Below are 12,337 nucleotides of genomic sequence, written 5' to 3' on the forward strand. Positions count from 1 at the left end.
AATACATGCCATGAACATGTTACTTGATTTTATGATTTGAGTATTGTTCATTATGGGTGTGATTGTGATTGTCGTTGTGCTGACTGGAAATGGTGTCATGTTCTGACACATATATTGGATCAGATGTCACATTCCGACACATATATTGGATCGGGTATCACGTTCTGACACATATCTTAGATTCGGTGTCACGTTTCGACACATTTATTGGATCGGGTGTCACGTTCCGACACATATTTTAGATCGGGTGTCACATTCTGACACATATTTTAGATCGGGTGTCACGTTCTGACACATATTTTGGATCGGATATCACGTTCCGACACACTAACAATTTGGGTATGGGTTCCATGAGAGGACCACTTATGATTATTATGTTCTTGTTACCGGTCATTGATATTGGGGAATTGTATGTTGTTCCTAAAATGATGACTGATCTATGTATTCTGTATATGTGTGCTTATTGTGTTGTAATTGTTCGTTGTATATATTGTGCTTATGGGAGTAGCCGTGTGATCCTACTAGTACACTGTGGTTGTGGATTGATACTGCACTTGCTCTTTCTTTGTTGAGTACAGAGCATCTTGAGTAGTCTACTGATAGACCTCAGTTAGGAGATTATTGATCGTGATCGGATTCAAGGGTGAGCCAGTTCTTTAAGGCTGCCATGACTCTTTCTTGTTTAAGTCCACTCTTTTCGGACTCAGACTATCTATTAGGCTGTTATGATTACTTTTTGGAGTTGCATCCCTTTTTCTTAGACTTGTCGTTAGTAGAGTTTTGGTACATTGACTTTCAGGTTGTAGGAGTTGTTTCCGCAAATATTTTGGTATTTGTTTTTGTTAAACTTTTGGAGTTTATGGGAAATCCCTTTTCTTTAGACATCTAAACCTGCTTCCGTATCTTTAAATGTTTAGTTTTTCGTTAAGTAGTTTAGTTGGGTTGTAGTAATGGTTCTCCCACCGGAGGGTTAGTGTGGGTGTCAATCACAACGGTCTGAATCGTCACAATAGAAGACATGTGATGTTGGCAAACTAAACGAAAAATATAATTCAAATCAAATTATTATTAACAAATGGCAACATTGTATGAGTATGTAGAGGATTAACATTGGATAGAAAATAAAAATGAAAATGTGTAAGCAATAACAAAAAATGACCTTTCAAAAATGGTAGAAGGTCATTGATATGTTAACAAAAGTTATTTTTATTGGTTGGATTGGTTCAAAATAGGTAAAACCCAAGAGAAAGTGTAAAATTTTGAATACTGACAAACAACAAAAACAAACTAAGATACTCACAACACCATTATAAAAGTCAAAGAAGTAGATACATGAACAAAGAAGCGAATTCAGCTAGGAAGCTAAATTGATGAACTTTTTAATGTATCAAAGTACTATGGGTATTCAAAGTGATGGTAAACACATCCTGATAGTTAATTTAATATGATATTTTTTTCATAAAATTAGATAAATTAATATAAATGAACCTTGGAGGAACTTAAAGTTATAGAGAACTAAAATTCTACTTCTCAACAGTGTAAATAAGTATAAGAGCTAAAAAAAGTATCTTATTCTTGGGTTACAACTCAAAATCATCCTTGCATTTTCACATGGAGCTCATGGTATTACCAATAATTAGAAAAAGAGGAAATAATTTAAGAGTTCAATATTGCAAATAAGATAATTGAATTTTCACTATAATTGGAGATTCATTGTTCTTGCAAACTGTTATGGTAAATTTAGTTTCTTATAATTTTTTGTATAACTAAACTCTTAATCTGGAAAAGATGTCAAACTTTGATAGAATTTAAATCATAGTAATACCAACAATATAAAAAAGATGAGACAATATAGGAAGAGGAAGAGAAAACAAGTAATGAGATGTGAAGATAAATGATAAGAGTGATATTCTATATATACTTACAGCTTGTCCATGACAATAAACTCTTGAATTCGGCTTCCAGTTGTAGTCTTTGTTGAAGCACTGCCATTAATGACAATGACAAGTATATCTTGCATTATACAACAATAAAGAAAAAATAATTAAATGATGAAAACTATTCTATTAAAGTAACAATTATGTGAATAATTAACAATAAATTTATAAATACCAAATTCACATTCTTTGGGTTGATACTAAAAAGTATCAAAAGAGGTGAGAGTTAACCGTGTTGGTGGTAGTAATAGATCCTTTGGAGGTTTGACCTCTTCAATTGGCTCAACAATCTTATTTTTATCGATGGTCCAAGTGAATTTGTTTAGTGAATTTTTGTATTCAAGAGGTGGTTCCTTCACACATGCAACAAATACCAAATAAGTCTTAAACATAATAAACTCCTTTTCAAAATGTGTTATATCACAGCCGAAAATAGTGGCCTGAACTTGATTCTTCTGTAGAAGAATTTGTAAAAAGTTCGATTAGTTATGAATAAAAATTTAAAAGTTATCTTATTATTTTTTGTATTTTTAAAGTGAAAAATATAAACAATAGATTAGTTAGTTAATGCAATTAAAGTAGTTTTTTTTAAAAAAAATATCTTGTATAAAAATAGAAACCTCCTCATTTTGCAGAATTGAGAGTTGGTATTTGTTGGTTCTCTCTTTGTTGTCTCTTGACCGACATTTATCGACAACTTGGATCTTACAAGGTCAATCTTTAGTATATGGATAGATCATATTGATTGTAAAACTTTCCTCCATGTTGAAATATCTGTAATTTGAAAATAATTCATTATAAAAGGATACACGGAAAACTAAGATATAATGAATAGCATATTATAATAGAAAAATAAAATAATATAGTATAAGTAAGTTGTATATTAAATTTACCATCGCAAATTATAGCATAAGTTCAAAAGAAAGTATTTTCAATAATTTCATCATAGACAACATTACATGTGGAATGATCATTGTTGTCGTCAAATGTAGGTGGTCTAATTAACAATTTGACACTGTTAGAACTTGTGGCTGTTGATAAAGAAACATACAACTGTCCATGAGAGAAGACATATTCGCGTAAATATATACCAACAAAATCCAATGTTTGTCCTTGAGCTTTATTTATAGTCATGACAAAATATAATCGTATAGGAAGCTAAGCTCTTTTAAAAAGGAATAGACACATTTTCATCTTCTGAGGTCATGAGTGGTATTTGTGGAATAAATACATGTGTATTTTTAAAATCAAATTCCTGTAAAAAGGATGCTCATAAGGTACTCAAGGCTGATGTATGTTGTTTCTGTAAAAATGACACTATCAACAAGATTGCCTAAAACGTAAAGCTTGATTTGAAAAGAAAGGTACATTTAGTGCTTTTGTATGTTTCGAATCAAATTTAGTAGAAGTTCCTAATAATGCTTGGTGGCTTGATTATGGTGCAACTACTCATGTATCCACTATGTTGCAGGGACTCACTATGATCCAAACTACAAATCCAGATAAGAATTTATTGTTCATGGGAAATCACATGAAGGCTCAAATTGAAGGCATGGGGACTTATCAATTGATCTTGAGACTGGACATCACCTTGATCTATTACAGACTCTTTATGTTCCTTCAGTTTCTAGGAATTTGATTTCTCTTTCCACTTCGAACAACAGGAAGAGTTTATCTAAAATCGCCGCTTAAAACAACTACTTTACCATCAAATATCGTAGTTATTTCCATTAGATCTCATAAAAGTAAATCAAATGCTTCAACCATTTTCTTTTTTGCCATTGAAATTTCATCCCAACAATTAATTTTGCATCTCGAATTAGAGATGCTAGTGAACTTTGTTTACTAATATTACAACTAAAATTTTTATTAACATTAATAGGAATTTCAAATCGAGAATGAGTAGTTCGACCTTCGGGAAGAAGTGATGCTGAAACACCAGAACTTGCAGTGGGTAAAGCTATAAATCCTTTGTGTCTTATTGTAGCCAATAAAGCTCGATATAAAAAGTTTTTACCAGTTCCACCAGGACCATCAATAAAAAATGCCCCTAATTAATTTGAAAACACTCTATCAAAAATTACATTGTAAGCTTTTATTTGTTCAATGTTTAATTTATTTTGTAAAAGTAAATCTTCCTCACTAACTACAATATTTCTTTCGTAATGAACATCCTTAGCTTCTCTTGTTGTTGATGATGCTTTAATAATTTCGGGAATTAGTTCAAATTCATTAATATCACAGTCCATTGAATGAAGAATTTCATTAATATGATTTAAAACTTTATAACGAATTTCTCTTGCATCTGCGCTCATAATTGTTTTGAAATCTTCAAACATTGGGCTTTCAAATCTTTTCCATAATTCTTTAGGATTCGTTGGATTACAACAGTTCAACAACGTAGAAAATAATTGTCTTAAACTAGATGACATTTGATAACTTGCAGTCTCAAACATGCATTCTATTAAGTTATTATCACAAAGTAAAAGTCCTCTTTTTTCTGTAGCTTCTCTAAATGTATTAAATTATACTCCATTTACAGTTCGCAGATCTTCATATGATTTTGATCCTCTTTCATTCATTAAAAGTAGTCTAAGATAATATCTCTCCTTCGGTTGGATGACATGTTACGACACGACCAATAACATGACCTCATTTATGAAGAGTCCAAATTCTATATGTTGTTGATCAGACAAAGTATTTCGAAAATTCACGATACAATAAATTCAAGTCCATAGCTTCTTTGTTTACTTTATTCATTAAAAAATTCAATCAACATTGTCTTTTTTATTATGGAATTATTTATAATTTTATTAATGTTGTCTGTACTTTTGAAGGAAACATGTTGTTGTCCATCAAGATGTAATTGAAGATGATATACATTTGGACTCATTTCACTTATAGGAAAAATAAATATTCTCCATCCAGCTTCAGGTGGTGATACCCACCTAGCAGTTTGATATTCTTTTATTTCATCTATTTCTAAATTTGCATCTGTAGCATGTATTTGAAAAGCTATTTTATCATGTCCTTTGCAAATGTATTTGTAAATGTACTTAACAACTTTAATATCTGAACAAATCTCCACATTCATATGACAGTTAAATTTACAAAGTAAAAATGGATTGTAAGGAATAACCCATGAATTATCAAGAAAGTGTCCTCAAATTTTTACACTTTTTTCGGTCTTTCGCCTTCTATAAATTGAATATGAATTTTACCTTTTGTTGTTTGTTCTGCAAATTCTTTAGCATACTTGTTTTTACAATAACCTTTTTTTCATACAAGAATTGGTGGATTCAAATTACCACAAGGTCCATGCATCATATGTTGCGTTACAAGTGAGTATAGATAGGGGTTTATATTCTCATCTGGTAATTCAGCACATACAAATCGATCATATTCTTGATTTATTTTTTCAAACATAAGCACAACCCCCTTTTTCATAATTATTATATTTTCCTTTTGCATGTGTCTTAAAGAATTGTAAATAAGAAGTATTTGCTAGTAATTCATATTTATTAATATGAAGACAAAGCTAACTTTAATGGTAATAGTTAATAAAAAGAAAGTAATTTGTCACGATTCAGACCGTAGTGAGTGATATCCTTACTGAATCATCTAACTCAACAACTAACCTAACTTAATTCAACAAATCATTTATTTGAAATAAGTTCATCATATAACAATAAGAAAAATAGTTCTCAAATAACTAAGGATTAAGTCCCCATAAATTCAACCAATAGTCAAAATAATTGAGAAAATAAATCCATAAGAATTAAAAGTCGTAATACCGAAATTCTAATGTCTGACATAAATGAGATGCAACACCGAAGCTTAAAACAAATAACCCCTAGTCTAAGAAAGTCTTAGTCCGAAAATATGGACAAGAACAATAGAGGAATCGTACATCCTGGAAGAATAGCTCACTCTTGAATTCAAAGTTAAACGTTTCTTAATTGAAGTCTCGGATCAGCTATTGAGAGATGTCATGTACTCAACAAGAAAAGAATAAGTGCAATATCAATACACAAACCACAATATACTGATAGGATCACACTATCAGTCCAAGATATAAATGTAAGCAATTTACCACAATATAGTAATACAAATCCACACATGTAACACAATCACCTAATCCCAGTCACATATCATGAAGAAAGAACACTATATTCTTCAAGCAATATAACAAAAAACATGCACTCTAAAAAAAATTGATTTTAGTGATTTGGAGGGAAAGTCAAAGTAAAATTTGTCCAATTCTTTTTTATCTTGCCATGTGTTTTTTTTATTATGCCACCAATTGTCTTAATGGGGAGGTTTTTCCCTCTCCTTTTAAGTTTTAATAGTGTTAGGATAGTTGTAATATAAGGAGAAAGTTTTCACATTGGTGGGAGAAGCCATCTTTTAGGTTCTTTTAAAGTCTAGCTCATTTAGTCTATTTAATTGAGTAAGTCTACTTATATATATTTAACAATATATATCAAAAGGACTTGGGCTTAGGGCTTGGGCAGAGGCCGATCAAATTTTTAATTAAATTTAAAGATTCTTTTTTCGTAATTTCATAATTTATTTTGAACAAATTGCTTATTTAAAATTTGAATCTAATATTTAAGTTTTAAATTAAACAAAAAATTACATTTCAGAAAGGAAACAACTAAAGGTTACGTTTGTTCAAAAAATGAGTGACTCTTCATGAAAAATCTCCTTATTAGATTTAATTTATAAATACAGAACATTTCCAAAAATAGTATTCAATTGCATATATGTTTTATGCTTTGTTGTATCCATACAAAGAAATGCTTGTCATCCCTTAAAGAATATATGTCACGACCCAACCCACGGGGCCGTGCGAGCACCCACTCTAACACATAAGTAGGAGAACCCTCATATATGTCACGACCGAAAAATGGATGTGATTGCACTCGTCTTATCCCACCAAGACAAGTCAGCCTAACACTCAACCCTTACAATAAAATGCGGAGCTTTTTATAATCAACTCAACAATACCCCAAAAATCTGGTTGTCACTTGTACAAGCCTCTAATGTGTTATAACAAAATTGAAGGAAAATACAAGTTCAATGACATTGTTTCTAAAATAGAACAAGATCATAATTAAGGTGAACGAAGGTCCGTTGAAATGAAAAGCAGCTATCTCACAAACCTCCACAAGAAGCCTCAGACAAAGAGAAGAGAAAATATCACAAAAGTCCAGGCTAGTAACCTACAAAAAAATGTGGTAGCAAGTGGTGAGTACCAAACCACACGGTATTTATCAAGTAAACTTCTAAACACAAGCTAATGGGATAGAATACGGGTACTCCTTACACCAACCGAACCTCCACAACTACAACCTGCATAAAACCAGCCCAGCCTAACAGTTCATAGTTACATAGCACCCAACTCAACAACAATCACTTTAACAAATTACATATCCTTAACAACAAACTCAATATTCATCAATCATAACTTCCATAAAAAAGGCACTCACAAATATCAGCAACACATAAGATCAAGTTCATCAAATAGAGGTAATCAAATATCAAGTACTTTTCAACCACAAATAAAACACGTAATCATCAAGAATGAAGGATGTCATGGGATGCAATTCAATATGACACCATGAAATGATATGCCTCAAAATACCAAGTACTCTCTCAACCGTATATACATGATACTCCTCAAAAATACATCGAGAGTTCATGACCCATGGGGGAATCGCGAGGTCCATATAACGACACGGACGATCTCCACGTGTCTGTGCGGACGATCTCAACGCACTATCATAAATCAAATAATCCCCAGCACAGACGATCTCTACGTGCCCAACTTATAATCAAATTAATCACTCTCACAGACGATCTCCACGTGCCCAAATTATAATCATACTTGATCTCAACATGGACGATCTCCACGTGTTAGACTTTTACTCACAGTCAATCGCATGTCAATGCATGTGCACAATATGATATCAATAAAAGGGATATGCCTCTCAATCAAATATCAATATGATATGTAATCACCTCAGCTATCACAAGTATACATGTTCAATAAAGAACACAATCACACATAATAAATCAAGTGATCAATTAATCACATTGCCTTTAACTACCTCTTTTTCATCATTGGAATTAATCAATGTAGACAATTCAACCCATCACCAAATCTCATTACCCCCAAATACATATTACAAGGATATACACGAATTCTATACACTTAACAAGGGTTTAGAAATCCACTTGCCTCAATCAATCAAGAATTCACCCCGTGACTTGAGTCTTCCCCTTCCCTTGGACTTCCAAATCAATGCAATCTATTCAAATAAATCACCACAATGAGATTTTAAAAGTAACGACACCCGCATTACTATTGTTTAGCCTTGACCTAAAAACTCACCCAACTCTATAACAAGTTTCTAAATCATGATGCCAACCAATAGGTCAAATCTCATATTTTCTAAATTTCAAGGCTAGGGTCAAGTTCCAATATCTCTAAATATCATGAATATAATGATATTCATATGATGCAATGCACCTACTTATTTAATTATATGCCTTAATATATCAAAACTTGAATCATAATATGATAGTAAAATAAGAATTAATAAATACGAGAACCACTGGTTATGAAACCAGTGGTGGAACCGCATAAGCCAAGGAGCCAACTCCTCGCATGTAACCTCCACACTAATCAGATCCCAATTTAAAAAATATGTAGCCAACAATCAGCCAAATCTCATTCTTATTAGCCTTCAATAAATAACCTTAACTTTCCAATTCAAAACTAATATAATATTGTTATATAAATATATATGCAGCAATTAATGAAAGCATATGCATTGAGAAATTGAAAATTTTGGTTGAATTTTCCTTACGTGAAGCAGTTCCTCCATCTTTGGTCTGTGTTCACGCCATACACACACAGGTTAGTTTTCTGCTCCACTTTATTTTATTTTCTGAATAAATCAGGTTCTAAAAGTGACAAACCCTAATAACCTATTTTAATATATGGGTAAAATTAAATTATAATTTGATCCATTAATCACCAATTAAATTAAAAGATATTATTTAAAAAATACATGTCAATTAAGTAACTATAATTATTGAATAGTTCAAATTTTCAAACCAACTTCACCGACTAATCATAAATGACTCGGGATAACTATCTGTAGGGGTAAAATAGTAATTTTATATAAATTTCTAAATATGACTTTACGGGTCATTACATTATCCCAATAGTCAAACATGCGGAAAAATTAAAGAAAACAAATGTAATTACAATAACATGATTTTATAAATAATATCCTTAGACACACTTTTAGTTGAAACTTGCAAAGTAATTTAACAACTCCCATGGATCTAGTCTAAACAGATACAAGAGCTACTAAGAGTACGACTGGACAAATAAATAAAAGACATAGCTCCCACCATGCGGAAGGAAGAATAAAAGCTGCTGGAGATTTTCTTCGTCTTCACCTAATGAAACGTCACCAATCCTGCATCCAGACTATGTCAAAAGACATAGCAAGAGTGGTATCAGTACAAAACACACGTACTGGTAGGCATCATCGGTCAACCCGACACCCACCACATAACATAAGAAACCAACTAGTAAGATCATGAAATAAACCACTCGCTTCTCCACTTTTACCCTTTCTTGAAATACCTCCAAGTCACACTAGCACTCTAACTACTAATCACCTTCCAGTCAACCTACTTACTAGGTACTTGATCATAGCTTAACCATTCTATCACGTAGAAGAACTCCCCCCCCCCCTCAAATACAGCCACCAACATTGCCCACTAAACGCTCTCGTCATACCCCTACTTCCTCGTCATATTACCCAGCCATAGTCACATAATACATTACATCACACTCTCTTAACACTAAACCCAATCTCTTTTCTCCAAGGTGAAATTCACCTAAGCATATTTCATCACACACGCTACCTCTACTCCTTGCCATTACCACACACGAACAACCTTTACTATTTATTACTCCTCTTGACCATTTTACCCTTCCACTATACCCAATAGGTTTGCTCATTACAACGACCATTCAAATATAAATCATCATAAAAGTGCCCACTAAGTGCAACATAAGCAAGTCACTACAACATAAACTCATTTGTGCATATCAACATAGACGATATCACCAATATGTATGAACAATCGAACCACTTCACATTTTATATCACATCATTGGTCCTCTCACGGAATCCAAACCCAAACAGTTAATTATGCCGGAACGTGGCAACCGATCCAAGTTAGTTATGTCGAAACGTGGCAACCGATCCCATAGTTATGCCGGAACGTGACAACTGATCCAATAGTTATGCCGAAATGTGGCAATCGATCAAAGATAGTTATGTCGGAACGTGTCAACCAATCCATTCAACACATCACAATCATAATTCATCATAAATCTTCAAATCAATCACTCCAATTTATGGTCTCGCATACATTCATAATTCTAGTTCCACTTATGATTTCATATTCTTATTCTTGAAACAATTCTATCCAAGATAGCAATTCTAGAAGCCCTAACAAGTCATCAGTTTCTCTTCTCAAGGCATAAACCCAATTACTTAATTTCTAGGAATTACCCATGGAATTCACTCGGTGCACGAAGGTCTACACATAAACCCTACCATTGATTTGCATATATTACGTACACAAATTTAAACTACTCAATTCATAAAACCTAGCCTACTTGGGCGTTAAGCAGTTGCACGGAGTTTTGACTTCGATTCTGATTTTCCGAGCTTCGCGACCGTAGATTTGGCAAAGAATTTGCAAGATTACCATCCTCACGCTAGAAAACTCCTTCTCCTTCCTTCCCAAGCTTAGATCAACTTTTTTGTGGTTTTAGGGTGTTTTACCACTTATTTAGGTATTTTAGGAAGATGGAGAAAATAGAATTTCTCGTAATTTACATGTTGCCTCACCTATCCCGCCCTGGCGCAAAATTACCCTGTTGTGGCGCCGCTGCCCTAGCGGCACCTAGACTGCTCTGGCGGGACAAGTCCCAGAAGTTTCTCAGATTTTTGTCTCTCCTAATTAACGACGGTTTGGATTGTTACAATATACAACCAATAACTCTTGAAAGATAGTGATCTTTCACGCCTCAAAGCTTTAATTTTCTTTATTATTTTTCTTCTAACAAATAGTAGATGGATTAGAACAATTATAATACCAACCAATAATCACTTGTTTGTACTTTTCAGACTTATAGTTTCTATACTATATAACCAATATTCCCTCCATCTCATATTAGATGAACATTATTTTACTAAATATATTTATCGTATATTAATTGATCACTTACTAAATCAAGTTATAATTAATTAATTTATTTTTATGTGTTATATATTAATTTTATTATTTATTTTTATGTGGTATAATATTAATTTGATAATTTATTTTTATGTGGTATATTTTAATGTTTAGCACTTTTGAAGAACATACACTCATTGCACGTAAATAAGGGTAAAAATTTGTTTGCATTAGATGTATATATAAAATTAAAATATTATATATGATTATGCATGCACTTTTGTTGCTAAATAATAATTCGTATTAGTTATTTTTAAAATTTAAAATTATTATATTTTAAAATATCCATGCCACGCACGGGTACGTATACTAGTATATATATAAAGGAGAAACATAGAGAATGTGATGTGACACCTCCCTATGGCCTCCATTACCAATTATCTTTATTCTCCCTTTTTGGCTTTATTTTAGAATTTAAATGAATTATTTTATTGAAAAAGTAAATTTATTTGTTTATTACAAATAACTATTTTATTTAAGGAGGAACATTTACACCAAAGACTCTTCACATTCCAATTTATAATGAGTAATTATTCATAACTCACACCTCTTTAATTTTTACTCTTAATAAAAAAAATATTTTTCTTTTCTTCCTTCTTCTAATGATAAATTATAAAATGATAATATTTTTTAATATTTTAAGTATATTTCTCTTTATTATTAAATTATACATCAATATATATTTATATAGATTTCAAAGCTAGATATAGACAAAGTAATGTGCTACCTTCTCTAACTTAGGATACCATTTATCTTTTTCCTCTTTTTTGAGTTTTTAGATTTATTATTTTAATTAATCAATTTATTTAATAATTAAAATTTTATCATATTATTGCATCTAATTATATCCCATGAGTTGCACAAAAACCTATACCTATTTGCATTCTCTACTTAAGTAACATGTCTCATCAACTTCTCTCCCTAATTTTTAATGATTAACCAATCTATAAATAACACTTAAATATATAAATGCTAGATGCTCATTTCTATTTTCTCCCATTTCTTTTTTATCTTAGTTAAAAAAATTGTTGGCTTTCAATGAAATCATTGTCTTTTGATTCTTC

The sequence above is a fragment of the Solanum stenotomum genome, chromosome 3, assembly GCF_019186545.1.
Source record: "Solanum stenotomum isolate F172 chromosome 3, ASM1918654v1, whole genome shotgun sequence".
NCBI lineage: Eukaryota > Viridiplantae > Streptophyta > Magnoliopsida > Solanales > Solanaceae > Solanum > Solanum stenotomum.